We start from the raw sequence: 7103 nt of genomic DNA, 5'->3' as shown, positions 1-7103 counted from the left end.
TCCCAACACTATTTATGGAAGAGAATATTTCTATTCCATTGTATGCCTCATGCCCCCTTTGTCAAAGATTAATTGTCTGTAGAGACATGGGTTTATTTCTGGGCTCTCTTGTTCTGGTCCATCAATCTGTGTGTTTGTTTTTATGCCAGTATCAGGCTGTTTTGATTACAGTGGCCCTGTAGGCCAGTTTAATATAGGGTATTGTGATTCCCTCCCTACTTTATTCTTTTTTTTCTTAAGATTGCTGAGGCTATGCAGGGTCTTTTGTGGTTCCATATCAATTTTGAAAATACCTATTTGTTCTAGATCTCTGAAATATGCCATTGGTATTTAATAGGAATTGCACTGAATCTATAGATTGCTTTGGATAATATGGACATTTTAATGATGTTAATTCTTTCAATCCATGAACATGGTATATGTTTTCATTTATTTGTATCTTTCCATTTATTTATATCTTCTTCAGTGTTATATAGTTTTCCAAGTACAGATCTTTTACCTCCTTGGTAAAATTTATTCCTAGGTACTTTATTTTTCTTGTTGCTATAGTAAATGCAATTTTTCCTAATTTCTATTTCTGATATTTCATTGTTGGTGTACAAAATGCCCTCAACTTCTGAATATTGACTTTGTATCCCCTTATTTTGCCAAATTCATTTATTAGGTAGAGTAGTTTTTTGGTGGAAACTACAGGGTTTTCTATGTGTACTATCATATCATATATGAATAACGGCAGTTTTATTTCCTCCTTTTAATTTGGATGCCTTTTTTTCTTATCTGATCATTGTGGCTAGAACTTCTAGTACTATGTTGAATAAGAATAGTGAAAGTGAACACCCTTGTCTTGTTCCTGATCTTAAGGCAAAGCTTTTTAGTTTTTGCCCATTTGAGTATGATGTTGGTGTAGGTTTCTCATATATGGCCTTATTATGTTAGGTACACTACCTCTATTCCTACTTTGCTGAGTGATTTTATCACAAATGGATACTGGATTTTATCAAATGCTTTTTCAGCATCTATTGATATGGTCATGTGATTTTTGTCCTTCATTTTGTTTATGTGGTATATTATGTTTATTTATTTTCAAATATTGTACTGTCCCTGCATCCATGGAATGAATCCCAGTTGATCATAGAGTGTGATTTTTTTAATGTATTGCTGTATCCAGATAGCAAAATTTTGTTGAAGATTTTACCATCTATGTTCATCAGTGATATTAATCTGTCATTTTCACTCTTTGTTGCATTTTTTACCTGGTTTTGGAATTGGGATATTGCTGGCCTTGTAGAAAGAATTTGGGAGTCTTCCATCTTCTTGAATCTTTTTGAATAGTTTGAGAAGATAAAGGTTAGTTCTTCTTTAAATGTTTGGTAAAATTCATTTGTGAAGCCATCCACAGATGGGCTTTCTAGGGCTTTTCTATGCCTGGAATTTTTTATTACTGCTTCAATTTCATTAGTTGTTATTAGTCTATTCAGGTTTTCTGCTTATTCTTGATCAAGTTTTAGAAGATGATATATTTCTAGATGTTTCTCATTTCGACCAGATTGTCCAATTTCCTGGCATATAGTTGTTCATAGTAATATCTTACAATACCTGTTTTTTTTGTGGTATTGGTTGTAACTTATTTTCTTTCATTTTTTATTTTACTTATTTGGGTCCTCTTTTTTTTTTTCAGTGAGTCTAGTAAAAGGTTTGTCAGTTTTGTTTCTTGATGAGTCTGGTTAAATTCTTGCCAATTTTGTTTAACTTTTCAAAGAACCAGCTCCTGGATTTGTTGATTTATTGAATTGCTTTTTAGTTTCTATGTTATTGAATTCTGCTTTGATATTATTTTCTTCCTTGTACTCAGTCTAGTCTTTGTTGTTTTCTAGTGCTTATATGCTAAGGTCAAGTTCTTTATATTAGATTTTTCTATTTTCTTTGGTAGGCCTGTATCACTATGAACTTCCTCTTAGGACTATCTTTCCGTGTCCCATAGGTTTTGGGCTGTTGTATGTTCACTTTCATTTGTTTCCAGATAGTTTTTTATTTCTTTCCTTGATCTCATTGTTAATCTATTCATTATTAAATAGCATGCTACTCAGTCTCCATGAGTTTGAATGTTTTGAGTTTTTACCTTGACATTAGTTTCTAGTTTCAAGCAATTGTGATCTTAGGAAAATGCTTGGTAGGATTTCAATTTTTCTTGAATTTGTTGAGGCTTTGTTTTGTTTTGTGTCCTACCATGTGGTCTATCTTTGAGAATGATACATGTACCTTTGAAAAGAATGTATATTTTGCTTCCTTGGGGTGAAATATTGTATATATATATTGTAAGTCCATTTGATCTAGAGCAGGGGTGTCCAAACTTTTAGTGTCTCTGGGCCACACTAGAAGAATTGTCTTGGGCCTCACACTAAATACACAAACACTAATGAAAAGTGAGGAGCTAAAAAAAGGTTTTAAGTAAATGTATGATTTTGTGTTGAGCTGCATTCATAGCCTCTTGGGCGCATATGGCTTGTAGGCCACAGGTTGGACACCCTAATCTAAGGTGTCATTCAGGCCACAAGATCCTTGCTGATACTTTGATAGTAAGATCTACCCATTGTTGACAGTAGGGTGTTAAAATCCCCTACAATGACTGTGCTGCTGTTGGTATCTTTTTTGAAGTCCTCCAAGATTTTTCTTATATATTTGGGTGCTCCTAAATTGGGTACATATCTATGTTTATGAGGGTTATATCCTGTTGGTGGACTACTCCCTTAAGTATTATATAGTGACCTTCTTTGTCTCTTGTGATAGCCTTTGTTTTGAAGTCTGTTTTGCCTGATATAAGTATTGGTACCCCAGCTTTTTTTAAAATGTCTGTTTGCTTGGAATATTTTTCCCATCCCTTCATTTTCATATGTAGATCTTTTTGTTCTGATGTGGGTCTCCATAGATAGCATATATGTGGGCCATGTTTTCTTAACCATTCAGGTACCTTATGTCTTTGATGGAGACATTTAATCCATTTACATTTAAGGTTATTATTGATAGTTACTTTATTATTGCCATTTTCCCTTTGTATCTGTGTTCCTCTCTCTCTTTTTCTTCATCTTCTTAAAGCAGTCTTTTTAACATCTCTTGCAATGTTGGTTTGGTGGAGATGTACTGTTTTAGTCTTTTTTTTTTTTGTCTGCGAAGCTTTTTATTTCACTTTCCACTTTAAAGAAGAGCCTTGCTAGGTAGAATAGTCTTGGTTGCAGGCCTTTGCTTTTCATTATTTGGAATATTTCATAACATTTCCTTTTGATTTTTACTATTTCTGTTGAGAAATCCGCTCATAGCCTTCTCAGTGTTCCCTTGTATGTTAATAGGTGTTTCTCCCTTGTTGCCTTTAAGATTCTTTGTTTATAAATTTTGCCATTTAATTATGATGTGTCATGGAGTGGACCTCTTTGGGTTCATGTTGGTTGGCTTCCTGTGCTTCCTGGAATTGAGTGACATTTTCCCTCCCAAGTTAGGAAATTTTTCTGTTATTACTTTTTCAAACAATTTTTTTTATCTCTTGTCCCTTTTCTTTTCCTTCTGGTATCCCTATGAGACAAATATTATTACTTTTCATGCAGTCCTACAGCTCTCTTAAGCTATCTTTATTGTTCTTGAGTCTGCTTTGCATTTTGTTGCTCTGTCTGGGTGGTTTTTATTTCCACATTGTTCTCCAACTCACTGATTAAATCCTCTGCTTCAGCTAGCCTACTTTTTAATTCCTTCTAGTTGTATTCTTCATTTCAGATAGTGTATTATCCATTTCCTCCTGGATCCTATTCATAGTTTCTATGTCTTTTTTCATGCTGATGTAGGTCCCAGTAAGTTCCACAGAGTTTCTTATAGCTCTCACTGAGATCCTTGAGCATCTTTCTAACAATTATTTTGAACTGTATGTCTGATAGATTGCTTGCTTCAATTTCATTTCACACTCTTTCTGGGGATTCTTCCTTTTCTTTTTTATTGTTTTATTTTGTCTCCATTTTAGGTGATACTTTTTTGTTTGTTTTGGATATTAGATTGATCTGCCTTGACTTTGTTTTTTATGGGGTGGACTTCTGTGGTAGGGACACTTGGGACTCAGTATTGCTGTCTCCTTGATCTCTGAGCTGGATGTTCTTGGGATGCCCTTTATGACATTTATGTGGGCTCTCTTGTTATAATTGGTTTTTTGGTTTTTGGGGGGTTGTTCTTTGGCAGGTTCTTCCCACTGGCTGGCTGAATGAGTCACACTGCCCACCATATCTTTTATGCCATTTGATAGGTGATGCCAGAGCAGAACAAAATAACCCAGGAAACAAAACCTGTACTTGAAAAAAATATCTCCCACCCCCAACCACACTACCAACAACAAATGCGCAAATAGCAATAAATGTTGAAAGAGATTATGACTATTATAAGAAAGGAAGAACAAATATGAGTTAACTATAGGAAAGAAAATGACTTTGAGAGGGTTGAGGGAAGAAAAATAATAAAAGTAGGAAATAGAAACAAGGTGAAGAAGGAAAAAAAGAAAATTTACACACAAATATAATAGGAGAAATAAAGACCTAATGGAGTAATAAAAGAGAAGAGTATAATATGAGGGTTTAAAAAATTTTTTCTAAATAGTGAAAAAATAGGAACAAAATTGAAGAAAAATGTCCATCACAACAATATCAAGGACAAATGAGTACAGATTAATATAGGTGGAACATAGAAAAGGGGAAAAAGAAAGATAAAAAAGATTATCAGATATATAAAGGAAGGGAAAGTAATTTTGAGAGGATAGAGAGAGAAGAAATAATAAGAGAGAAGAGTGAAAACCAGGCTAAGAGATGGAGATAGTCAAATTTAAAAAATGAAAAGGTGACAGCTAGTATGTGGGGTGGTTGGGGTGAAGGGACTGAATAAAATGAATAAGGACTCACGGACATGGACATGGACAATGGTGTTGATCTCTGGGGATAGAGGTGTATAAGGGGATTATATGGTATTGGAAAAAATACAATAAAGATTAAATCCACAAAAAAAGAATAAAAGAAAGGGCAAAGGAGGAAGGCAAAATGGAATAGGAGAGGGGAACAGTAAAATTTGAGATTTGGAATACAAAAATAGTGAACCTCTAGGAATAAAACTGAAGAAAATACAACAACAACCACTATATTAACAACTAATGAGCAATGATTAATAAAGATGGAGAGAGAATAAGAATATTATAAGAAAAGAAAAAACCATGTGAGATAATTAATAGCAAGAAAAAAGGTTTTTGAGAGGCTGGAAGGAGGAGAAAATAATAAAAGTGTATAATACAAGCAAGTTCTAGAAAGGGAAAAATAAAATTTAAAACAAAAATAAGAAGAATAAGGAATAAGACAAGAAGGAGTAAAAGAAGGGAGGAGTAAAATATGATGTTTAAAAAAACTAAAATAAAAAATGATGAAATACTATATTTTTTGGATTACTGTAAGACACACTCCCCCCCACAAATTTGGGAGGAATAATGATTGTTAATGCTGTTGTTGAGTTCTGTTTACATTTACACTGGTGAAATATTATAGTTATTTATGTTATTAAATATTTAACCACATTTTTGCTTCAAATTTTTTTCTATTTTCTTCCCTAAAACCTAGGTACATCTTATGGTCCAACAAATATGGTAATAGGAACAAACTTTAAGAAAAAGGAAAAAATGTTAAAAAGCTATGTGGGAAAAAAAGTAATGCAAATAACGAAGAAGTCCACGGTGGAATTTTTCTCAGCAGAGTCTAGTGTTTGCCAGTGTCTTTCTTTCTGCATCCACCCTTGGTGAATGTCAGATAGTGCCTAGTCTCACCCTAGGCAGCCTGATGCTAAAGCAATCCACAGTCTGTGGCTGTTTGCTTCAGGCTTGGCTGTTCCCCACCCTGTTCTGCCCTTCCAGTTTTTCCATCATCAAGGCCCAGGAGTGGTTCATATGTCCAAGAGCACCCCTACCAGTACCACCTCACCTGCCTCCAGAGGGGACCTCTAATGCCAGCAGGAAGGTAGAATCCCTGGGTCACCCCGGGGGGCACCGTTCAGTCTTCAGGGAAGATGCTGGGAGTGTTTCCCTTACCATTACCACATGTCTTGGTCTGTCCTAGATTATTTCCAATAATGTATAGCTACTGAGTGAATTAGATGGTTGTTCTCTGTGAGGTCCCAATCTCTATAAAAAAGGGGCAGCTCTCTTTCCTGCTTGGCACTGATGGCAGCTCTGTATAAGAGCTGAGCCTGGATGGGGTCCTCGCAACCCCTTTGTTGCACCTGTCTCTAATCTCTCTTGCTCTGCTGGTTTCAGTGGCTCAGGGCTCAAAGAGCCAGCATAGCTTAACCCAGCATCTGCTGGAATTCCAGAAAGGGTCCTTTCAGAGCCTCTCCTTCTTTCCCCTGTTGATATGTGCTGAGCAAAGTGCTACTGAGCCTACCACCTCACTGATCTGCAGAGCCTGCAGTCTTGCAGGTAAGGATTGGGCATGCTTGCTGGTGAGGGAACCTGTCTGGCTGCAAAGAATCTCTGGGGAGTTCACTTCCAGGCCATCCATAACCCGGCCTGATGCTCTCACAGGGAGACTCAGGTCTGACTTTACTCTGCTCAGCCCCTGCTCACCAGCTGTGCTAGGGTTGGGTCCCTTAAACATGACACTTTCTGTGCAGCTGTACCTAGTGGGATAGAACTTCACTGTCACTCTTGTTTCTTTGTTGGTAGAGCTGCTGTGTACATGCTGGCACAGGTTCCCTGCTGAGTCTTGCCTCAGCTCCTCTTTTAAAGTGTTTCTATGTGGCCCCTCATTATAGCACTGAGCCCTGGGCCAGTTGCGCATGCACACTCCACCTCCCCAAAAAGCACAAACTTTCTCTCCATCAGGGCCAGTCCCACCCTGCCAATGCTTCCTACAGTTTTAGGAGATAGAGTTTCTCTCTGAAATTCTCCTGAGTTGACCCTGCAGCTATGAATGTGATGCTTGGGTGTGTGTGTGTGTGTGTGGCCTAAGTCTCTCAGGCTTTATCTCTCTCTATTACAGTTGATGGTTTCCCTGTGTGAGTTTAGGGCCCTGCTCTGGGAGGGGAGTGAGGCACTAACCTGC

Source organism: Artibeus jamaicensis, unplaced genomic scaffold, assembly GCF_021234435.1.
Source record: "Artibeus jamaicensis isolate MK-2021 breed Jamaican fruit bat unplaced genomic scaffold, CSHL_Jam_final contig_924, whole genome shotgun sequence".
Classification (NCBI taxonomy): Eukaryota; Metazoa; Chordata; class Mammalia; order Chiroptera; family Phyllostomidae; genus Artibeus; species Artibeus jamaicensis.
Note: the sequence above shows the minus strand (reverse complement) of the source record.